This window comes from Trachypithecus francoisi, unplaced genomic scaffold, assembly GCF_009764315.1.
Source record: "Trachypithecus francoisi isolate TF-2019V2 unplaced genomic scaffold, Tfra_2.0 Lachesis_group21, whole genome shotgun sequence".
Taxonomy (NCBI): Eukaryota; Metazoa; Chordata; class Mammalia; order Primates; family Cercopithecidae; genus Trachypithecus; species Trachypithecus francoisi.
Genome location: NW_022681467.1, coordinates 54,933,956 through 54,959,087, shown reverse-complemented (window position 1 = coordinate 54,959,087; position 25,132 = coordinate 54,933,956). Strand labels below are relative to the sequence as shown.

General features: G+C 47.2%; 1 protein-coding gene and 1 long non-coding RNA gene across 4 annotated transcripts in view; both read right to left on the bottom strand.

Annotated features, from left to right (window-relative positions):
* The window catches only part of ZNF831 (zinc finger protein 831), a 118,626-nt gene extending 115,774 nt beyond the window's left edge, over nt 1–2,852 (bottom strand). For all 3 annotated transcript variants that reach the window (XM_033186929.1, XM_033186930.1, XM_033186932.1), the window contains exon 1: nt 2,539–2,852. The gene's annotated coding sequence lies outside the window, so the exon portion shown is untranslated. The remainder of the gene's footprint in view (nt 1–2,538) is intronic.
* Nucleotides 2,853–10,103: 7,251 nt separating this feature from the next.
* LOC117069011 lies at nt 10,104–24,891 on the bottom strand. Its single transcript, XR_004431341.1, has 3 exons — nt 24,804–24,891; nt 21,859–22,001; nt 10,104–10,419 (listed from the first exon to the last, which is right to left on the bottom strand). It is a non-coding gene; the product is annotated as an uncharacterized LOC117069011 (long non-coding RNA).
* Between the last annotated feature and the right edge of the window lie 241 nt (nt 24,892–25,132).

Sequence of the window (25,132 nt, the reverse complement as noted above, 5' to 3'; positions counted from 1 at the left end):
CTCTCCACACAGAAAGAAATCGCAAAGCAGCAAAGGGAGTCTAGGTTTTGAGCACCAGAGGAAGCTGGTTAATCTCCAGTTGATTTTCTGATGGCACCTCTGGTCTGATCTCAAACAGAGGATGGGGTCTGACAGTCCTTACCGTGTCTGACCCATCAAGGTGGGCACCCATCCTATTCATCTGTGGCCACACACATGGCCAGCCTGGAAGGGATGGAGATCTTCGTTACCAATGGAGACACTATCCCCTGGCTCTGCCCCTCACGGCCTTTGGCCAGGGCTGAACTCGAGTGCCCCCAGCCCAGAACACTGCAACGGCACCTGCCCTCCAAGGCACAAGATGCTCTGGGGAAGGACGTGGTAAGCTGTGTCCAAGGTGCAGGGGTGTGGTCAGGAGGGCAGAACTCACACCAGGTATGTGGGTCTGAGGTGGGAGGTTGCAGGACCTCTGAATCTCCTGGCTGGGTGAGAGGAAGGAATTGAGCCTCAAGACATGAGACCCAAGGTCAGCACCCTGCTTGCTCTCACACTCTGTTCTAACCTATCTTCAGAACATCAGAAATGTAGCGGTAGTGACGCTTCCCAAGGACTGAACAGGGACTTTACCACTGGTCCTCAGAACTCACGTGCACCCCTTGGATTTCCCCCTCAACAGAGAGGCCAGCCCCATTCCATCATGGAAACCCTCCCAGCCTACTCTGACGAGATTGTCCGTGTGTCTTGGATGGGCCGACCACAAATGACTTAGGAACTAAATGAAGACTATGCATTGGCCTTGACCAATGGCACTGAACAATTAGCGTCGATGGCTCCATCGGGCTCTAGGTTAGTAGGAGAATATTCTCAAAAATTTCAGAGTATAAGGGACGTCTCTTCTAATTAGAGTCCATGATGTAGTCATACTTTCTCATTGATGTAATAATCGGTACGAATATACAAAAACAGCTGTCCCAACAGTGTGCTGCCATGTGGCCTTGGGTTTTTCATTTTCGCCTGTAATCCCCCCTTACCACCTCAGAAAGCAAGGCTTCAGGCGTACAATAATGCCTGCATTTCAGTTGCTCTTCAGATTTACAGCCTCGCCTCTGAAATATGAACAGGCTTTTTGGAGATAGTCTCACACACAATTTCAGCCAACATCTGATCAACCCCAGTCATATAATTAGTTCTTGCTAACATATTACCCTTTGCCTAAACTATACTGGAAGATGTTCTCCAGTTATGAAATCTGATTTATCAAAACCAGCCTTGTTTGGAGATGAGGGGGGCCTCATTCTTCTTCCTTGCGGTGGGAAAGCGGCCCTCAAGCCTTTTCTTTAAATTCTAAGCCATGATCCAACATCTTTGTCTTTTCCCAATTTCAGCTTGTACAGCCTTTCCTTTTAAAACACAAAGTACAACAATTGCAATTCTCCCTTGGCCAGTGGCCAGACATCCAAGGGCCAGAGCGAGGAGATTAACGGATACACCCACAGAGGACAAGGTCAGAGAGCAGAACATTCTGGACACATGTTTGTGTCAGAGACCAGACCCCAAAGGACTGGAGCGCTCCCATGAAGAAGGGCTGGCACCTCCAGCTACAGTGACACGCGAGGGCCCTTCAGAGCCTGTGCATGGAACATGCCTGTGACATTAATTAATGCCAGGCAAAATGTAACAGCAGATCTTGGAAACTAAAAATAGATCTTTACTAACTGATTCATCCCCTGACTGCACAGAATTTGGAGCTTTTTATCTGCTTCTCTTCTACATGTATATTACATTACGGCCTTTTTCCCCCTTTTCTCCATCTTTGTTGTTCTTCCTTTTTCCTCTCCTCGGTGAAAGGTCTAAACCTTTCAGAAGCGATGTTCCCACTCAGCTCCCCTCCGACCCAGAGACATGCTCGATAAGCAAGGAGATCACTGCTTCTCCTGCTCCCATGGTTGTCAGCCATGTAATTTGTACTTAGTATTTTCCATGCCGATGTCCCTGCCTGTTGCATTCCACACAGAACTCTGCAGCTTCATTTCCTATTACAGTCCCTTCTATTTTAGACTTTGTTGATTTCTACTAGGAAGGAAGCCTATTTTATACAAATTAGCTGGACAGCTGGGTCTGATTGCTTCTGATTACTGGGCTTGGGGCCACTAGGGAAACAGGCTTCCCAAAGCCCCTTGGACGGAGGACCATTTCATAGGCCCCCAAAAGTGTGAGTCACTACTCACTCTAGAGAGGAAGGGCCAGCAGCCCCGGTTGGAAATCAACAGGTCAAGTCAAAGGCAGGACGGCACCTTCATCCACATCTGAGGTTTACAAGGCTGTACTGAAAGGTGGGGAGGAGGGGCTAGAAGCCCCTTGGTTCAGAAGATCTCACGGGGACCTGAGTGGGGCTCATGTCAGAGATAACTGCGTGTGCTTGGAAGGAATCATCCATCATGCTTGCCTGATAGAATCACTCGGGAGGCAACAGACCAGGCTCAATGATTAAGATCCCTTCATCTGGCCTTGCATCCCAGACCTCCAGGTGCACAAAGAAATCACAAAGTCCTCTCTCACCTTTAAGTGCTCAGTCCACAGGCAGGTGGGGGCTGCCGCTCTCTCCCGAAAACCGGTGGCTCCGATGAGGCAGGAGCATTCTCCCTGCTCGTCCCATCTCTGCCTCTGCTTCTCTTTATGCCTTCTCTAGAGAAAAACCGACTGCTGGAAATTTAAAAAAAGAAAAACTGTGTGTGTGGAGGGTGGTGGGTGTCGGGGGTGCTGGGGCGGTGGGGGTGGCAGAGGGACACCGGGGGTAGGTGTGCAGCCTGCCCTGGTGTGGGCTCGGGTTTAATGGCCGACGCTGGTGATATGGTTTGCCTGCTGAAGCTCAGTGCCACAGCAGCTCTGTGTGTGGGCGGCGGCAGCTACACGGCTGGGTTTCAAACCATTACACTGAACATTTGCAAACAGATAAAAAAACAAAACCATCCGGTACAAATGGAAACTTCTGTTCTCCTTTCTCTTTCTTCACTCTTTCTCCTTGCACCTCTCCTCTTCGGTTGAGGAGGAGGAGGGTGAGGGTGGGCATTTCTCTCGCTGGGGTCCCTTGGCCCCCTCTTTTCTGACCACACCACTCCCATGGCCACTCACATGGACAGGGAAGTCAGGTCTTCCAAACTGACTCCCCCAGCTTTGGGAATGTCCAGTCATGTGAGAAGGACTTTCTCTCCTCCAGGGTCTTGCTCAGAATCCAGCCACTGAAAGCCACCAAACCAAAAGACGGTGTGGGCTTCCACGTCTGACAATCTTTCATCCTTCCTAGTTTCAAAGCCACCTTAGAAATGGCCAAACACAAAGTGAGGCAAGGTGTACTTTCATATCTAGGTGACACTTTTTCCCGCAGAATATTATGCACACAGTGGAATGTGATACTCCATGAGAAGAAAAGAGGTCTTGTGGTCAAATTACTCTGGGAAATGTTGCATCCTGTATTGCTCTGGAATAATCATAGAGCACATTACCAGGTAAAGGCTCTGAGAAGTCCTGCAATAAAGAATCTTGTTTTACTTTGTTTAATCCAACATTTTCAAAATGTGTAAGACCTTAAAGGACCGACCCCTCCTCTCCCTTAACAAAGACAATGACACACACAAACACACACACAATCTTCCGTCCCTCAGCCCAATGGTAACATGACCCAAGTCAATTATTTTTGCCAGAGAGCAAGATTGGGCAGGAAAGGATACATGTGGGGAAGGGGTCAGGTCAAAGTTCACCATCTAAGGACACTATCAGCTTGGAATTAACCAAGGTGCCACAAATGGTTATCAATGAACATAAGACTGTGGCTGTGGTTCATGAACAGAGTGTGAACTGAACCATCCACAGATGATTTCTCAGAACTGTGGGTCACTGTCAGTACATCTTCCCTCCCACCCTAGCAGGTCTACTCCTCACTGCTCCTGACCACACATGGCGGGCAGCCTGTGGCCAGGTAACAGGAACAAGTACTGTGGGACAGATTCACTGGGCCTCCCTGCCCAAGAGCCCTGCAGACAGTCTTCTGGACACTATAAAAATCAAAGGAGATGTCCTCTAGGACACGAAACTTAGGAGGCAGAAGAAAGAAGCCAGAAACACATCAACTCCAGAAGACACATTTGCTGAACCCAGGCACTTATGTTGGCAGTGACTCTACCCGGAAGAGAGGCAGGGAAGTGGACACAGGGGGTAGGAGAGGAAAGAATGGTGCCTCTGCTGGGTTTGAGGGTTTCTATGAGTCATCAGTGCAGCAACAGAAGAGGCTGACAGACCCTCCACAGCATGCCATCTGTGGGGCCTTGGGCAAGCCCTTCCCGTCACCATCTCCTCATCTGAAAATGGGTTAAGTCAACTGTTCTCAGCCAAGAGTGATTTTTTTTCCCCTCTGGGACATTGGGTAATGTCTGAGGACATTATTAATTGTCACAACTAGGGCAGGGTGCTAGGCCTCTATTGGGTAGAAGCCAGGGATGCTGCTGAGCACCATACAATGCCCAGGATGCCCCCACCACAGAGAACTGATCCAGGCTTCCATGTCAGGAGTGCAGAAGGTGAGGAATCCCAGCCTCAGCAGCCCTTCCAGCCTCCCTCTGTGGGGCTCAACTGAGATGACACCTGTGAGAATTCTGTGCACATCGAAGGCAGTTATGTTCTACTGTGTGTGGTAAGGAAGCGACTGTCATATCATTTAAATGGCATTTAATTTCTTGTTGGGTGACAAGATGGAAACAGATGGAAAGTAGAGTAAAAACTCTGCTTTAGACCAAAAAAAGAGAAAACTGGCCTGCCTTATAAACACTCCAAATTATATGATTTAAAAAAAAAGAAATAGAAAGAAAGAAAATGCCTCCTCTTGCTTAAGTACATCAGACAACTTGAACTCTGTGTGAACAGAGTGAAATGGGCACAGAAAAGCTTTAAAAAGCTTGCGAGCACTCAGCGGATAATCACTGGTAATTAGAGCATTTTATAGAATCCATTAAAGAGGCTTTAAACAAAGCTGAAAATTATTTGTTGACCTTCACTCTGAAGGAGGTTAACGGTCATGCTGACAACAGTAATGCGTCCAGCCTGGTTGGGGATTTTCTTTTAAAGAAATCCTCGGCCAGACTTGCAATATAATCCTCAGCACACACTGAATTATTAAAGGCCAAGAAAAGGAGAAAGCGAAGTTAAAGTTCAGACTGATCCTCAGGCTGACCATCCAGCCTTTAAGAAGAAAATCTGACCATGTTCTGATCGGGCAACCCATCCTCCTCCCCAGAAGGACCCTGAAGGTGCAATTCCAAGTCCACAGGCCCAGGACATGGTTCTTTCTTCCATGGCAGAGAAGTCCTAAGTGGGTACGAGCTCTGAAGAGCCAGGTAGGGCCAGGCCTGCCGTGGCTGGAGCGAGGTCAAGGCCCAGCCCAAGAGGGAAGGGAGAGTCTTGTGTGAGGAACAAGTACACAGCTCACCGTTCTCCCAATGAGGCTTTCAAGGAAGGGACAACCAGCCAAGTTTCTGACATGGATTCTGAATGGGACTCACACTAGCCAGTTCCATCAGCTACCTCTGGGCATCAGCATAGAGACCAAGCCCAGCCTGCTAGACTCAACTTTCCTGTGTCTTCTCCACCTGCCTACTTACTCACCAGAACAAGCAATGGTTCTCCTTTCTCTTTCTTCACTCTTTCTCCTTGCACCTCTCCTCTTCGGTTGAGGAGGAGGAGGGTGAGGGTGGGCATTTCTCTCACTGGGCTCCCTTGGCCCCCTCTTTTCCAACCACACCACTCCCATGGCCACTCACATGGACAGGGAAGTCAGATCTTCCAAACTGACTCCCCCAGCTTTGGGAACGTCCAGTCACGTGAGAAGGACTTTCTCTCCTTGCAATGGTTGTGTATTTGAGCACTTTTCTAGGCCCTAGGAGCAAAATGGCAAAGAAAAAACAAAAGCAGGGCCAGGTGCAGTGGCTCACGCCTGTAATTTAAGCACTTTGGGAGGCCAAGGTGGGAGGATCATTTGAGACCAGAAGCTGAAGTCCAGCTCCAGCAACAGAGCGAGACTCCATCTCTACAAAAATAAAAAAGTTAGCCAGGTGTAGTAGTGCACACCTGTGGTTCCAGCTACTCTGGAGGCTGTGGCAGGAGATCACTTTAGCCTAGGTGATGGTCGAGGTTGCAGTAAGTCATGATCGTGCCACTGCACTCCAGCCTGGGCAACAGAGTGAGACCCTGGTCTAAAAAAATAAAAATAAAAATAAAAAGCACAGTCCCTGTCTTCAAGGAGTTCATAGTCGGTTGAGGTTAAAAAGACAAAAATCAAAGAATAATGAAAAATAATCAAATTAATTCAATGGCTGAGAGTTTGAACCTCTACGGTGTGCTAGGCACTGAAAATATGAGTAGGCAAATTACTGTCAAAAGCGATAATGAAAACAGAAAAGCACTGTGAAATTTTTGCTAGAGGCATTGCTCATCAAATGCTGTAAAGGCAAGGCCACCTCTCTTTGTTAAAAGGGATTAGGAAGGACTAGGTGTTAACAACCTACTCTGCTGAGATCACTGGAAAGGGAGTAGCTTGCTGATTCTGTGATGTGTTGTTATTTAATCCCAGGTTCTGTGCACCCTAACGTCATCTTGTGCTCTTCCATGGCTATGAATCCCAAGCTTTGGAAACACTACCTTAAATGTGGGGGTGGGAGGTATTGGGGAAGAAGAGAACACAAGCCAGCTTCAGGCCTTTCACAGAGGAAAGAAGGCTGTTCAGGACCTAGGACAGCTCCAGTGCCCATCGTCTAGTTTCCCATCCTTCCCAGGCTGCTGGCAGGAGGAAGTACGGCTCCCAGCTCAAGTGCTTCCCACCACGAGGAATCAGCTACTCTTTCCAAGGGAGTCTACTGATTCATTCATGCCTCACTCCTTCATGGCTCTGCTCCTTCATAGCTTCCACCTTATTCCCACTGCCAACTACTGACTCTCTACTACCCATCACTCAACTGTGCTGAGGGATGATCTGATTGGTTCACTTAGTCCATATGGAGCCTCACAGTTGGGCAGAGCTTGCCCTCTGGGCCAATCCATTAGCCGCAAGCCATCCATAGAGGATTGCTGTGGGGCTACACAGACACCACTGAGCCAGCACTGAATGAGGCGGCCAAGCCACGTGAGTTTCCCCAGATAGGCAGAGCCAGCAGTTCACCGCAGAGTGCTCTTCCCAACACAGAGGTGCTGGGAGATGAGGGTCCAGGCCAATTTGGGGGTTCATGGGATCGTTTCACATGGTTCACAGAGAGTTTTTTAAACTATAATTGTTATATTTTTATTTTAACTGACTTTGACAGTATAGCTCTAGCTGACATAGCAAACTCATGTGTTTTCCTTTTAAATAAAGCTGTAACCATCAATTTAAAGAAAAATATTAATTTTGTTCTAAAATTTACATGGAAAGGCAAAGGAACTAGAATAACTCAAGTATTGTGAAAAGGAGAATAAAGTTGGAGGAATCACATGACCTGATTTTAAGACTCACTCTCTGGCAACAGTAATCCAGAGAGGGCCATGGAGAAAAACACCTAGATCAATAGAACAGAATAAAGATCCCAAAAATAGACCCACACAAATATGTTTGGCTGATTTTGACAAAGGTGCAAAAGCAATTTAATGGAGGAAGGATAATCTTTTCAACAAACGGTGCTGGAGCAAATGGACTCTGTAGGCAAAAACGAAAGAAAGAAAAGAAAAATCTATTCTACACCTCACACCTTATACAAAAAGTAATTCAAAATGGATCATAGATTTAAATGTAAAACTATACAACTTTTAGAGAAAAAAATTGGAGAAAAACTCTGAGACCTAAGATCAAAGCAGACTTCTTAGATGTCACACAAAAAATTACAATCAATAAAAGAAAAAAATCAATAAATTAGACTTTATTAAAATTTTTAAATGGCTGGGTGCAGTGGCTCATGCCTGTAATCCCAACACTTTGGGAGGCCAAGATGGGCAGATTATTTGAGGTCAGGAGTTCAAGACCAGCCTGGCCAACATGGTGAAACCTTGTCTCTACTAAAAATACAAAAATTAGCCAGGGGTGGTGGTACGTGCCTATAATCCCAGCTACTTGGGAGGCTGAGGCAGAAGAATTGCTTGAACCTGGGAGGAGGAGGTTGCAGTGAGCTGAGATCACACTACTGCACTCCAGCCTGGATGACAGAGTGAGATGCCACCATAAGTAAGTAAGTAAGTAAATAAATAAATTTTAAAACTATCACTCTGCAAAAGATCCTGCACAAACCACATATCCGACAAAGGGTCAATATGCAGACAGAGTATTATAAAGAACTTTCCAAACTCAATGGTAAATGAAAAAGTAAAGTCATGATATCACTGCACACTTGTCAAAATAGCTGAAATTTAAAATGACAACACCAAATGCTAGCAAAGATGTGGAGAAACTAGGTCACCCAGACCCAGTTGCTGGGGTGAATGTAAAATGGGACAGTCACTCTGAAAAGTCTGGCAATTTCTGTAGTTAAATAAGATGTTAGCATTGGAGGAAACTGGGTGAAAGGTCTCTGGGACCTCTCTGTACTATTTTTGCAACTTCCTGTGGTCTATAGTTATTGAAAAATAAAAGGCTTCAGAAATGAAGAATATTAATTAAATAGTAGTCAAGTGATTTATGTATGCAGAAAAAACATTGCGATGGTGAAACAGACATGCCTAAGTTCTGTGGTTTACTGTTCCCATGGGGTGGAGGGCCCCGTCTCAAACAGGAGCAGACTCTCTGGCCAGGCTAACCTTAGGTACCCAATGGATTGGCTAGAAGCAAAACTCCAGCTCTTCTCCAGTCGAGGTATCTGGTCAAATTTAAAATCACAGTAGCCTCTGAGCCCAAATGAGCCAACTTTCTAAATGGCCAGAGGCCTTGTTAAACTCAACTAAAATTGAACTGAATGACACAGCAGATGTCTTTGTGATAAGGGCAGTCTCCAAAAGAAATACCACATTTCATCACCTCTAAGACACACAATTGCAAGAAGCACCATTATTTTTTGTTCCACTGTGAAAGAAAAATACGCTGCCAATTAAACCATGATACAATGCATTCTTATCACTTCGAATTTTTAATTTTACTTATTGTAAGAGTTCTTTGAGACTTAATTAGACAGATTTTTATCACATATTACTATTGAGCAAACATAAAAATGAAAATACAAGTGAAATAAATTGGCTGTTATTCCTCAAACTACTTTACACTGAGCCCAATTCTTGTGAATCACTGTTCAACTCAGTCTCATCAATTTGGGGTTTTTCCACACACTATCACCCTCTGTGCATTCATCCACCAGCACTGATGCTATGGCATTTCTTCAAAGAACCCATAAGAAGACTGAAAGTCAAGAGTGCTGGGCTTTGAGGACACTTTAAAATTATATACAGTTTTCCTGCTTCGGGTCCCACTTCAGCAATGTCACTAAACATATTTGACTTGCCCCGTCCTCCAGTCTGTCCCTGCAACCACAACATTCATAGGGGTTAAAAGAGGGCTCCATCGTCCAATCTTGGATTCTTTTCCAGCGCACTGATGCTGGTCAGTTGTGTATTAGTTACACGTGTCCGCTGGTCATTTGGTTGTTCACACCCTGCGCAGGTAATTCTCCTGTGTCATGGCCTCAATAGCACACTGTGGACTCTAAGAGCCATCCTGATTTCAGAAAAGCAAACATGTGAAAAACTTAGGGGGCTGGATGGAGTAAAAACAGAAAAACAGAAACAAGAATGGAAAATAAAAATGATTTTTATTTCACGTTTCCATCTTAGAGATAATGAAATACAGTGAGTGGACTGTATTTATAGATGTAAATAAATGTCCTTCAACAGGTAAATTATTAAGTAAACCATAGTACATCCATACCATAGAAATATTATTCAACAATAAAAAGGAACTACTGTTACACCCAGCAAGTGGATGAACCTCAAGGCCTAAGTGGAAAAATAATAGTCCCACATACTGTATGATTCAATGTATACCATTCTCCAAATGATAAAACTACAGAGATGGAGAAACACTTTATTTATAAATTTTCACGTTATTTATAAATGTAAATAAAATAATGTCAGAAGGCAGTAATCACTATTTAAAAAAAAAAAAAGCAGGAAACAAAATTGAAAGTGGCTCTGGGGAAATGGACAGAGAGGACCAGGAGGGGATTTGAGAACAGTCTGAAAAATAAGAGAGCGAAGATCAAGGAAAAATCCAAAGGAACATCCCCTGGCTGTGTCTATCAAGGCCAGTTAGATCATGAGCCTCTCCAAGTCTCAGTGGCCTAAAACAATAAAGGTTTGTTTTTACTTTATACTTCAGGTCCATAAACAGGTAACTTCAAGACCCCAGATTGATGGAGAAGCTGCTGTCTGGAGAATCCCCAGTTGCTATGGCAAAGGAAAAGAAAAGGTGTAAATTCCACAGGCTTCTAAAAGCTTCCGCCCAGAAATGGCACGTGTCCCTCTGCCCACACTGCCTTAGTTACTAGGGAGACCCAACTTCGAGGGGGTGTGGGAATGGAGCATAATCTATTATGTGCTTGTGAGAAAAACCAAAAATATTTGTTGAATAACAGTAACGATGACCTCACAGACAGAGCAGAGGGCAAGCCAGAGTGCAGTGAAGTGCAAACAAGCACTGTGATCGGGGGACGGGGGCCAGCGAGACTGAAGCATGGCAGAAGAGGAGACTAGCGGCAGGGGAAGACAGCACCGTAAAACATGGGGAGTCTGTCAGCACCACGAAAAGTGGGGAGACACATCCTAAAGCCCGGTCATGCCCCAGAAGCCACAGCTTCATCCTGATTATGACCTCAAATGCCTGCAGACAGAATTAAACAACTAATTGTATAATGAGGTGGTTGAATTACACCTAATTTCCACAAATGCTTTTGTTGAACAAACATTGCAATGCCAGAATGTGGTTTTCAATCATTTAATTAGTCTTCCAAAATGCTTCAAAATCGGTGTTAATCACAGTTTTAAAATAATACATCTAATATGTCCTTAAATACATTACTGTGTCTCAGCATTAATCCTGCAATTAAATATGTCAAGTAATTGATACACATTTAACACCTGGTGCTTGGGATTTTGAAAATAATGCGTTTCTGAAAGCAGGTAACCCATGCATTAAGTCCAAAGGACTAGCGATTTTCTGTGGGATAGCCAGAGAGGAAGGAGCCACAGTCTTGGAACTGGGGGGTAGGTGCAGAAATGACACAGGCCCATCTTAGAATAACACAGCTGTGCCCCAGGGAAAACATGGGCACTGCCAGGTCCCTTCACCAGTGCGAATTGCTATAAACGCTCTGCTGGCACCACTCCCACCTGCCTGGAGCTTCTGCCAGGATGTGGCCATGCTCATGGTACTGCCATAAACCAAAGGTTAAAAACGGCAGGTTGACTCCGGCTTTGCAACTTCCATTACACACAAGAGTCCCTAACCCTGTGCCAGCTCAACTTCTACGGAATTAAAGGAAACTCTTCCAGGGGCAGAGAGCTGATGCAGATTCCAGCTTTGATAACCCTATAAAGTTTGAGCCGCCAAGAGAACTTAAAAGGTCGGAGTTTGAAGCTGACCACCTCTTAGGACCTAGAGATGTCAAGTAATATCTTGGCACTCCCTGTTCTCCATCCTGACATCACTGGTGAACAGAAATAGAGACTGATTACACAAAATGTAGTGAGAAATGCAAGGTATTTTTCATTTTGTGTACAGCACTTTATTGATGCACTCCAAAAATATATATATATATGTATTGGGAGCATATTAAAGGCATATTAGTACATATAACATCTAAAGAATCCGGATTTTGCCTGTCTTAGGATGAAAGTTTGGCTTTTGTAATAGAGACCCCAAATAACAGTGGCTTAAGCAAGATTAATATCTTCTGTATAATAATCACAACACAGACAGTGCAGAGGTGGGTGGTGGATCCACAAAGTCAAAGACCCAGGCTCATTCTAACTGGTTGCTCCTTCTCCCTAACAAATGCCCGTGCCCACATAGCCCAAGGTGCTTAACCAGCTTATTCCAGGAGGAACAAAGGGGTGGAAGGTGGGCGTGCCCCTTCCCTTTAAGGGTGGGACATGAAACTGCATAACTCATTCCTGATCATAGCTCTTTCACCAGAATTTAGTCATCAGGCCATCCCTAGCTGCAAGAGAAGGTAGAAAGTTTTATTTCTATTCCGGGTGACCACGTGTCCATGTAAAACCTGGGGGATCCGTTGCTATGAGACAGAAAGGAAAAAAGATTTTGGGGGACAACTTGTAGCCTCTGCTATGTTGCCTTACAGAAGTCTGGACTCTGGTGGGGAAGAAAAGAATATGGCCAAATTCCAACATTTTATCCTAGAATGAGCCAAATATCAGGACGAAAGCTCGGGGGGACAGGGATAGGTTTTGGACTGCAATCAAGAGGGAGCTACAGTATCTACCGCAAAGGATCATGGCAGGTTTAAACATGAACGTGCAAGTGCAGCAACAGTTGGGTGTCAGAGGGCATCTTGAGCTCCAGGATCTCAGGACAGAGCTGGTGTCCTGTCCCACCATTGACTTTCTGGGTAATGTGGAAGGCAGAATTCTAACTACATCCCCTGGTTATTCAACCAAACTTTAATCTGGGTACTGCTGCAAAAGGACTTTGCAGATGGAATTAAGGTTACAAATGAGCTCACTTTCAGATAGGAAAAATACTCTCAATTATAAAGGTGGGGCTGAAGTAATCACATGAACCCTTAAAAGCAGAAGAGAAAGGCAGGGCAATGAAGCAGCAGTGGAGGGTAGGAGATGAGGCAGGAGGGGAAGGAAGAGAGACTCAAAGCATGAGAAGGACTTGACAGCCCATGCTGGCCTTGAAGGGGGCCATGAGGCAAGGAATGACGCAGCCTCTAGACCCTGACAATGTCCTCGGCCCAGAACTAGTAAGAAAACAGGGACCTCAGTCCCCCAACCACATGGAACTCAATTCTGATGACAACCTGAATAAGCTTCACCAGGGCTTCCAGTAGGGAACACAGCCTACTGACTTCTTTTTTCTTTTTCTTTTTCTTTTTTTTTTTTTTTTTTTTGAGACAGGGTCTTGCTCTGTTGTCCAAGCTGAAGTGCAGTGGTGCCATCATGGATCACTGCAGCCTCAAATTCCTGAGCTCAAGCAATCCTCCCACCTCAGCCTACCAAGTATTGGGTTGGTGCAAAAGTAACTGCAGCTTTGCCACTGAAAGTCATGGCAAAAACTGCAATTACTTTTGCACCAACCTAATAACTGGGATCACAGGCATACACCATCATGCCTGATTTTGTGTGTGTGTGTAGAGATGGAGGCTTACTATGTTGCCCAGTCTGGTCTCAAACTGCTGGGCTCAAGTGATCCTCCCAATCTCACCTCCAAAGCACTGGGATTCCAGGCATGAGATGCCACATCCAGCTCTGCCAACTTCTTGATTTTAGCTTTGTAAGACTCAGAGCAGGGAACCAGCTGAGACATGCTATTCCTGGACCTCTGACAAACAGATTGTGAGATAATAAATGGGTGTTGCTTCAAGCTGCTAAATTCATAGTAATTTTCTACAGCAACAGTAGAACATGAGCCCAGTGATCTTGTGTGAGTCCCTTCTCTGTGGCTTATTTTCCTTATGGGTCAACAAGAAGAATAATAGTCATCATTCCTTAGAGCTACTAAGAGGCTGAAAGAGGACCGCTGGGGTAGCTGGTGTAGAGGAACCAGTAATCAATGTTCCTGCTGCCATGCAGATAGTTATTTTTTTCCATCTTGGAGGGAAAGGGGCTAGTGGAGGTGGACACTTGTCACGCATGGTCTTCCTCAATCCTCACCACAACCCTCTAAGCCAGGTACTTTTATTAGCCTCACTTATAAGAGGAACCTGAGGCATGAAGAGATCGAATGACTTCCCTCAAGGTTGTACAGTTAGTAAGAAGCAAAGTTGAGATTCCACCCCAACCCATGTGGCTCCAGGCTCTGTGAGGAAGACTGCAGATGCTTCCATCCCAGATGAGCACAGAGAGGTTGGGAACAGAAGGGCCACACGGCCAGTCTATGGTGAGCCAAGCACATGAGGACAGTGTCTTGGGCCAAGACAACAATAAACACATGCCTTCTGGCTTGGCCCATGGTGGGACCACTGGGTTTCTCTTGTCCTTCTCAGGTTTCTGAGAGGTCCAGTGTCTTACTTGTAGCTTCTCAGAGTAGACTGAAAAGAAAGCCCACAGTTTCCATCTGCTTAAAGGTAAAAAGAGAGAAAAGCAGATAAACAAAGCCCCATGCAGCTGTTTTCCCTTCAGTCTCTTTGTTCCTTATTTATTTAGCAATCAATGGCCTTCTACATGTCAGGTACTATCCTTGGTGCTGGGTGACAGTGGTGAGCAGGATGGCATAGTACCCATAAGGAAATACAAGAGACAAGAAAATAACCAAACAAGGACATAAGATCGCCGCGGATAGAGAGACTGCTCTGGGCCTGGGTTCTGCTACTTCAAGTCCCCTTTGGTACGGAGGGAGGGCAGGAGGGGAGCAGGGGATCTGCTGGGTGTTACAGCCACTGCTCCCTGTCCACCATTCAGCAAGATTCTGGGCATGATAGTCCATGTTAGAGGGTTCTGGGGCAGTCCTCAGTGCCACTGAGAAGCCAGCAGGGAGCTGACCCAGAAACATGCCCAAGACGTCTGCTGGGAACCAAGGAGGTGCATTTGAGCTGCGAGGTGTTCCCGTATCAGGGCCCAAAACACCAGCAGCCCGACCATGGGCCAAGCCCAGAAGGCAATGTGCTTATCATCATCTCAGCCCACGGCACTGCTGACCAGTGACCCACACGTGATGGCAATGACGCGTTCTTCTCTGAGACCTGAGTGAGCAGCATGGAAGTCAAGCAGAGCCTAAAGGAGCAGACAGCCAGGGGTAGGCACGCACTCTCACTCCAGGATTCGTCCTTGCCGCTGAGCTGCCTCCCTTCTCTGAGTGTCTGTTTTCAAGCTGGAAAATGGCAGAATGCAGGGAGATGAGCTCTCGAGTCTCTGACCCCTGGACTCCAACATGTGCTTCTTGCTCACTTGGTCAACCAGCCTTTATCTGCTGCTTGTTGTGTCTGTCCCCAGCCCTACACCCATAACCCAAAATCCATGCTTTCTATTCCCTTTTCCTCCTTGGCAACTGTCAAATCGAGGCATACATGGGACCACCTGTTCCGCCCATGGGCAGGGCCATCTGGTTCTGCATGGAGGTGCCTATGGACAGATCTGCATTTGCATACGTTGCTTTAAATTATCATAAACATTGACTTTGGATAATAACTTGACAGGGGAGGTATGTTTTCCTACTGGAAAAACAAGCATAACAACTGTCCAAAGTAATCCTATGGAAGTCATGCAGGACCAGAGGTTGAATAGGCCCTAACAGGTCAGTTGAGAAGCTTCCAGCTGTGGTCAGCAGTGCAAGGGGCCACTGTCAGACCTTGGGAGCCTCAGCAGAGCGGAGCCTCAGCGCAGCCGACTCTTGGCACAGCTCATCCAGGCCAGCAAGGCTGGAGAAGCAGCCTTCAGCCCTGGCCGGTTCACCTTCTTCCAGCTGAGGGGTGCTTGAGATGAAGTTGAAAGTTTGCTGAGGATTCAAGTTAATTCACCAGTGTAGCAATCTGGTGATTACAGAAAAGTATAAAAAAGACAATGCGCCCAATTGAAAAAAAAAATAGGCAAAGACATTTCCAGAAGCCATGCTAATGTCCAAGGAGCCTATGAAGAGATACTTCACCTCTCTGATCATCAAAAGAAAAGCAGGTGAAAATGAGATGCCATTTTTTATCTATCAGACTGACAAGGAGGTGAGATATTGGCAAAGCTGGGCTTGGCAAGGCTACAGGGAACAGGCCTCCTCTGGCCCTGTTGATGGTCATGTAAAATAGTAAACTTTCTGGAGACCAGCTTGGCAATATGGGCACAGTGATTAATCATCTAGAAATTTTTTCCTGACAACATAATCAGACACATTCACAATAGGTATATACAAGACAGTTTACCAAAGGCAGACAATGGCCAAAAAAAAAAAAAAAAGTTAAACCTCCAACAAGAAGAATCTTGAGCAACTAAATTATGGGACATCGCTGAAATGCAAGGCAGTCGTTTAAAATGCTGAGAGAATGCTACAGTTTTTATTTTTTTACTTACAAAGATGTCTCTATCATATTATCATGCAGAAAAAAACAGCAAGTTACAGAACAGCACAGGACAATGTTCCCACTTGTGTGAAATGTCTCATACAATGGGGTGTATGTGTGCTGCGCACAGTGAGACACCAGAGAAGAGGCATCCAGAATGTTACCCCATTGTGGAGAGAACTGGAGGAATTTTAATTTTTATCTTTATACTTTCCTGTGTGCTTTGAATTCTTTACAGTGATCATGTACCATTTTTATAATCAAAAAAAGTACAATGAAAACAGTTTCCATTTTACGAAGAAAAGAGCAATTTAATGAGGCACAAAGAATGCTAGCACTCTAAAGACCTGGCCATGCCTGGATGGATAGAGATAAATCTGTCTCACGCCCTGGAGACAAGGGCTCTGCAAGGCCAACCCTGCCATGCCTGCAGTGCTGCTTCACACCTCCCTGGGGCTGTACCCATCACCCACTCAATCCCTCACTCCCCTAAAAATGTGCCAAGGAGCAGGCCTCCTTGTTCTAGTCCAGGCCCTTCCTTAAGGATCCTGGTGCTCAGAGGGACACCTGTGTGGGGCTGGGGTCTGTAGAGTGGAGGGTAAATGGGCAAGGACCACCATGGGGTGCAGGGCAGAGTAGGCAGCAAGAAACCCCTCGAGACCAAGACTTCTGGAGCCATACACACCGGCATGTATCAGTAAGCAAGGAACTCCACCTCCTCTCTGTCAAATGAGAGGTGATGACACCCACCATGTGGGGCTCTCCCAAGGACCCCCGGAGCTGACGCACATGAAGGCTATTGCACCTGGACCAGGACCCTGGCTTTAGTGCAGGAGCCAACTATTAGTAGGAATCATTGCTTTTATTAGGAGTGCAGTTCCTGTCCTCCGAGGATATCAGAATGTGAGCTGGGGAAGAACGTGAAGTACAGAAACGGTGACTTGGGTATTGATGACCACAAAGCTGTTTTCAAACATATGAAAGGAAGGGGCAGAGAGGACGCCTTTTCCAACTCCAAACCAAGAAGCAGCCCCAAGACCCAAAGTGGATGCTGGAAGGTTAAAGCTGGGAGTCTAGCATTTCCTTCAACCTTGCCCACAAAAGAGTGTCTCAAAGGGAGATGGATTCAGACACATCTCATGTTTACTGAGCGTGAAACATGCACCACATGTTTCCACGCCCATTTGCTCGGGCCTCACAACCAGCTGTGATAAGAGATCTACTAGCCCTCCTTTCAGATGAGGAAACGGGGGCTCACAGAGCTCAGCCATTATCAAAGTCCCACGGGCAGAAAATGTCAGGGCCAAGAGCCCCACCCAGACACTAGGTTCCTGAGTCCTGAAAGCAGAAGCTAGAAAACTGCTCCCAATTCCCAGACTTCCTTCCCAAGAACCATTCAGAATATCCATTAAACACCAAAGGCACAGACGTGTCCATACCGAACTCACGTGTCCAGACGTGAGTTTGAGGCATTTTTCATCCTGGGACTCAAATTTAGATTAAGCCCATTACCAGCAGCTTCCAACAACACCATCAAGCTCCGCCAGACAGAGCACCTTGCCTTTCCAAAGTGCCTTTGGTGTTTAGAAGCCCCAAGGTGCACTCACATCCACAGGGCATGTTCACACAGCCTGTCTTGCTCATTAGGAGGGGAGGGGAGCCAAATGCCTCAAACTTCTTTTTCTGGGCCTTGCCCCAGCAATGTGTAGGGTGAAGGGAGAACCATCAGGTGTCTGTTTGCTCAGAGTGCCAGGCCGGATGCCAGCAGTTCAGTGCACCCTGGAAACTCAGGGGCCTTTTCACACTTTGCAAACCCTCACACCTTCCAATGGCTACAATGGTTCACAACCTGCTGGAAAAACACAGGGAGAGAAGGAACACGATGCTGAAGCCAGGAGTGTGCTTCCAGGCCCGGCTTAAATGCCACACCTCTCACGACACCCACCCAAGAGAACCTTCTCTCCTCCCAGCAAATTAATGGCCCTGTCTCTTTAATAACAGCAAATGTTGGTCAGCTTCTTACCAGGTGCCAGGCCCTTCCTAGCTCCCTGAATCCCACCATCGAGACTGTGTGGGAAGTACTGTTCTTATGCCCATCTTACAAATGAGGAAATCAAGGCCAGGAGGTTCATTTCTGCTCTGACCACACCCAGTTCAAGGGCTGCTGGCTCTGGTTCAACGTCCATTAGGAATCCTGAAGGCTGCAAAGGTCTGAGTCTAGTTAATAGGATAAATGGAATAAATGTCCTTCAACAGGTGGATAGGTAAGCCCCCCAGGGAGTCCTAGTCAGCCGGAAGGAGGAACGAGCATGGATGCACATAAAGGAATCTCAGGGACTTTGTGCTGAGTGAAATGAAAAAGGCCGGTCCCGCATACCGTGTGAGTCAATGTATAGCATTCTCCAAACGATGAAATTACAGAAGTGGAGAACCAATGAGTGCTGGCTGGAGGTTAGGGAGGTGGGCTACGACCATGAAGGGGCTGCATAGGCAGCAACTTCATGGGGCTATACAGTTCTGTGTTGTTTGTGTGTTTGTTTGTTTGTTTGTTTGAGCCAGAGTCTCACACTGTCACCCAGGCTGGAGTGCAGTGGCGCAATCTTGGCTCACTGCAACCTCTGCCTCCCAGATTCAAACAATTCTCCTGCCTCAGCCTCCTGAGTAGCTGGGATTACAGGTGTCTGCCACCACGTCCTGCTAATTTTTACATTTTCAGTAGAGACGGGGTTTCACTATGTTGGCCAGGCTGGTCTCAAACTCCTGACCTCAGGTGATCCACCCACCTCAGCCTCCCAAAGTGCTGGGATTATAGGTGTGAGCCACCGCACCAGGTCCAGTTGTGTGTCTTGTTAGTGTTGGGGGTTCCATGCATCTACACAGGTGATAAAATGGCACAGAACTAGATACACACACAACGCACACATGTACACACATACATACACACAACATACACACACATGAATGCATGCAAAAACTGACGACAGCTAAATAAGGCACTGTGCTTCCATAAGGTGCTACCACTGGAGAAGAGAGGTGAAGGATCCATGGTAAAACTCTGCACCATTTTTGTAACTTCTTGTGAGTCCAAAATTATTTCAAAATAGGCCAGGCACGGTGGCTTATGTCTCTAATCCCAGCACTTTGGGAGGCCAAGTCTGGTGGATCACCTGAGTTCAGGAGTTCGAGATCAGCCTGGCCAAAATGGTGAAACCCTGTCTCTACCAAAAATACAAAAATTAGCCGGGCATGGTGGCAGGTGCCTGTAATCCCAGCTACTCAGGAGGCTGAGGCAGGAAAACAGCTTGAACCCAGGAGGCGGAGGTTGCAGTGAGCTGAGATTGCACCACTGCACTCCAGCCTGGGGAACAGAGCGAGACTCCATTTCAAAAAAAATAAATACATAATTTCAAAATAGAAAGTTTTTTTTAAAGTACATCCATTTCTTACCACTTCCCCAGCCTGAGCCACCACCACCTCTGACCTGGTCACACTGCCTCTGCCATCCTCAGCCCCCCGACAAGAGGCTACCATCTCATGGATAATAAAGGCCAGGTGCATCCCCCTAGCTGGCAAGAGCCAATGTGGTCTGCCCACCACCCAGCTCACACTGCGGCTCTGTCTCAGCCACTCCTCCCCGCCACGCTGCCTCCTGGACCATCCTGCATCTGGGCACTGTCCCCCAGGTCTCCCGTGGCCACCTCCTCCCACTCCTTCAGGGCTCAGTTCAGATGCTACCTCTTCAGAGAGGCCTTCCCTGGCCAGTCATCTAGGGGTCCCTTCTAGGAACGACTAGGGAGGGACAGCAGGGAAGACAGATGGAAGACGAAGTGTTCCATACCCCGGCAGGGACAGGAGTATGCATGCTGGCCACTGCTCATCAAAGCAAACACTTGGTCTGTACATTTTACCATATGTAATTATACCTAATCTTTTAAAAACCACCTAATTAGTATCCCTCCTCACTGTGACTACTGCATTACCCTGTTTATTTTCTTTGTGGCGTTTGTCATAATCTGTGATCATCTTTTCATTTATGTGCTTACATAAATGAAAATTTACATAAATGTCTGTTTCTGGATTGTGCTGCACACACATGGTTGCAAACGCCTAACACTGGGCCAAGGCCACGGCCCCCAAGGTAGGCAGCCCAGCGTCCAGCCAGTGCCAGGCTGGCTACAGCGAAGGAATGTCTCCCAGGCTTGGCACACCATGTGGGCACTGCCCTGTGAGCTCACCAGGGAAGAGTGGAAGACTCCACTCTGCATCCTCTTCAAAGTCTTCCTCTTTTGTCTAGGCCAGAAAAGTTCCACTGGCGGGAGTACTTGCTCATTTGAGAAATGCTTCCTGAGGGTGGAGAGTGCTGCAGGAACCAAAACAACTCATGCCCTGCCCTTGAAGCTCCTCTATTCCAGAGGGAATCACAGGCAGGAAGCACACAAATATCTCACAGGCAAGGTGGCAAAACCACCAGGCTGGAAAATAAAGTAGGAGACCTCTGAGTAGAGATCAAATGAAGTAGGAGTGAGCCCATCAGAAGGGAACAGTTACGGAAATCAAGGGAAGCACGTGTCAACCATCTGGGCTGAAACACACATTTGTGGCAATGGAGGAAGAGCAGGGAGCCCTGTGGGGCTGGCTGGGAGCAGAAAGGTGCAGGGCCTCGAGGCCACAGGAAGGACATGGGACTTTACCCCAAGTGAGACAGAGGCCATAGGAAGATCTGACCAGAGAGCAGCACGACCTGACTTAGGTTTTCACAGGATCCCATGGACTGCCTGGAAAAGAAAAGCCTCTAGGGTGAGAGGACAAGGCCGGGGAGCCATGAGAAGTAGATGGTCTATGATCAGGGGAAATGGAATGGTGACGTGGACTCAAGAGACAGTGATGGAGGTGGGACAAATGGCCAGATGCTGACTATACTTCAAAGGCAGGCCCAAGGGCACTTGCTGGTGATTAGATGTAAAGTGTGAGACACAGAAAGGATCAAGCATCCTCTGAGAGTTTTGCCTGGAGCCCAAGGAAGAATGGAGTTGAAATTTACCCAAGAAGTAAACCTCCTGGGATGCACCCCTTCAGATGAGGAGTCATGAGGTAGGTAGGGGCAGTGGGGCAGTGAGGGGACCAGTTGGGTGGGGCAGCAACCCAGGCAGAAATATAAACATGGAGCCCACTGGCATCCAACAGACGCTCAAAGCCATACTCTCCACCGCTTACCCAGGAAAGAGGGAGGAACGGGTCCTGCGACCCAACACCCAGAGCTCAGAAGAGAAGAAGACACAAAGAAGACGGAGCCAGAGTGACCCATGCTTCACAGATAATCAAGAGTTGGTCCTAGAGGACAAGCAAGAAAGTCTTTCCAGAAAAGGAGAGTGACCAACCATGTGCAAGGTGGCTGATGGGGACAGCAAGCGGAGAAGAGAGACTGTCAATGTGCGGCCTCAGGCCGTGCATTTGTATGAAAAGGGGGCGGCCATGGAAGCTGAATTTCAGTGCGTTTGAATGAAAATGGAGGACAGCTAGAGACGGGAGCAGGCAACTCTTGGAGGAGACAAAGGGAAGCAGAAAAATAGGGCGTGGCTGGAGGAGAGTATGGAATGAAGATCGGAGAGCTGTTCCTAAGAGCCGAGAAACAAACTTCAGTGTGCACACGCAGTACCTGGGTATCTTGTTAAGGAACAGAGCCTCAGAGTCTGCATTTCCCACAAGCTCCCCACGGTGACGCTGCTGGGACCACGTGGAGGAGCAAGGCATTTAGGGTGCGCTGATCTGCAAGTCACAGAAGCCAGCACTTCCGAATGGCTGAAACAATAGGGACTTTATGTTATTTTACAATCCAAGAAGTTCCTACAGCAAGTTATAAACACCTTGGAGGGTAAAGGGGAATTGACACCAGGAGAGAGAGGGGGCCGTTCAAGAGCAAAGTGCTCTGGCACACATGGGGAAGGTGGCCTAGGATAGGAGCACAGGCTGCTTAAGAAATGGCATTTCCTAAAGAAATCTGTTACTTCCAGCATGGGTAATGATTAAAAGTAACTTCTAACCAAGTGTGTGCTGCCAGCCGGGTACGTTTGCATAAGGGACACTCAATAACTCTTTGTTGATAGATTGATTTCCAAGTGTGGTTCCTGCTGAACTCAAACACACCAAGGGTCGTTTATAATTGGAAGCATCTCGTTGCACCCACCTGGTGAGCCCAAGTCCTTCAGAACAGTTTGCTCTCAATCCTGCTCTCACACCAGCCAGCCCAGCCTCCATTTAAATTATCACTTCAAAATTGGTGAGGCCTGAATTAATGAGATTTTACTGCACTCACAGCTTTAGATTAAAATCAATGTGGTACCCAAACACGAGTCAATGAAAAATGGTTGGGTAAAGCAGGAACTACTAAACAACTCTCTCATAATTTTATTTAAGAGATGAGCTAGGCCCTCCACCTTCCTTCCTGGGCTTTTCCCCAATTCCTTGACATAGCTGAGATTTCAAAATCTGCATAGCTAACACCTCCTGCTCTGTCTTGAGAAAAAATTGAACCCATTACTGTTAAAACCCAAGTCCTCCTCAACAGAACATGTTGGACAAAAAGTAAACCCATCGGTGGAGCTTCTCAGACTGCAGTATGCACACAAAGTGCCTGGGGATCTCACTAAGGAACAGAGGGTGACGCTGCGGGGGGGTGGGGGGAGCCTCAGAGTCTGCATTTCCCACAAGCTCCCCATGGTGATGATGCTGGGGCCACGTGGAGGAGCAAGGCATTTAGCGTGCACTGATCTGCAAGTCACAGAAGCCAGCACTTCCGAATGGTTGAAACAATAAGGACTTTGTATTATTTCACATATCAAGAGGTTCTACAGCAGGGCGGGGCCAGGGATGGCAAGTGCGCAGGAGCCACAGCTCCTAGCAGTGACCCAGGTCCCTTCTATTAATACCTCCCTGATCTTGCATCCCTAGTGTGCAAGCTCTGTCCTCAGGCTGTCACAGTCACAAGATGGTTCATGTAGCCACAGGCATCATATCTAGTCCTAATAATGTCCAGCCAAAGAAAAGAGACATCTCTCTTCTTTGAGCCTCTTTTTAAGGAAATTTTTTTCAGAAGGCCCCAGCAGACATTATCTTTGCCGCATGGGCCAGGCCTAAAATACTTGCTCACTCCAGACTGAGCCCTGGTCTAAGGAACGTAACAGCCAGAAATGATCGCCTCCAATCAGACTTGACCCCCTGCACGGGGATGGGATCCTCATCCTGGACACACTCCCAGCATGGAGGAGGGTGGACACTTAAACCAGCAAAAACAAGGAGTGGCGGGCTGCCACACCCACTGCAATAAGAGCCATTTTATTCTACACTGAGCCTCTCAAAGGGGCCAGCCCCTTACACGAGAGAGATCTGCGGTTCAGAGAGGCAACCTGACAAGCACGCCTGTTTTCTGACTACAAGCTCTGTGTCCCCTTGTGTGACCTCCTCCTTGTTGGGGTGGTGAGCCCAGCAACAAACAGCAACAATCCTGGACATGCTGTACCCATGGAGGCATCTGGCCCCACTGCACAGGCTGCTTAGGTGCATCTGTAATCCCCCAACCCGGGGTTTAGAGTCAACAGAAGCCAGATCAACAGCTAATCATGCTTGTGAAGCCCAAATGATTTCAGAACTTGGATTGCTAACCCTGAGACAGATGGTGAATCAGGTACACAAAAACAAACCCTATGTGGCACTGAGGGATGTTGCCAAGGGACAAAAGAGGTGAGAGTTTTATTCAAAATCAGACTCTGTACCCAGCTGTGCTTCTAGCCAGCCTATGGTAACAGGAGGCCAGATGAGACCACCAACACAGTCATGATTTTTCTTTGGTAGTGGGGCCTGAGGAATGACCCTGGAGGCTAGAGTTATAGAACACAAACAGGCAGCCCAGTGTCCTCCTCCCGTTCAGAACCGAGGGAAAAGAAACAGCCATAGGAAGAGTTTATTTTTCCTGAGCTGCTGGAGGATCACCTGACATTGCCACCAACACAGATGATTTTGCATAGGAGGCCACCCCACCTTGTCCCCACACCTGAACCAACAATCCTGACCGTCACGGGGAATGGAAAAGGTTCTCCTGGCAGGAGGAAGGCCTGTATTGCCTGCTCCGTGTGCCCTGGCTCAGCTAGTTTGAAGTCAGAACTTTAATATCCTTTCAACTGGCACTGACTTCAAATATGCTTCACAGAGCTTCTTAATCTGTTTTATGTTCTGTGGATGAGATGCCTGATTGGAGCCCAGAAATGCTGCTATAAAGCAAATGCCCCGATTAGAGACATTCATCAGAAAGCAAGATCCCTTCGCAGCTGTGTGGTGGGGCTGGGAAGACCACCATGTTCCTGGGAATTAACGGGTAGCCCACTCTCCTCACCTGCACTGACCCTGTCATCGAGTCACCTCCACATCGCTCTCCTTGAGCTTTCGTCCTCCTTGCCCTGCTTGTCAAATACAGACAGGGCTGCTGACTTTCTCTACACCCCTGCCCTTCCCCATTTGGGGGACCCCATTAACCCCCGGCACTGCTATCTGCGGGCTCCTCTTTCCTATAGGGTGGTGACCTCCTTAGACTTCTGGGTCAACCCCTACCTCATCACATCAGGCCATGCACAGAGACTCCACCAAAACAAAGGCTTGGAAAAAGTCCTCCACCCCCGACAGAACTTCTTAGCTGGGGTTGTTTTCGTGATACAGGATGTTCACATTTGAAATGTGCCTCTGAATATGCAAGTGGGTATTTGCCCATCATTTATTTGCTATGCATAAGATTTCCACGCACGGCTGACGATTTTCTCTCATAAACAGATGCCCCAAACTTCCTCTCTCTCTCTCCCTTAAACCCAACATCTGGGCCATCTACGTGGATGCGCCGTTCTGTGGGGGCAGCCACATGGGGGTGGGAAGGAGATGCAGTCGAG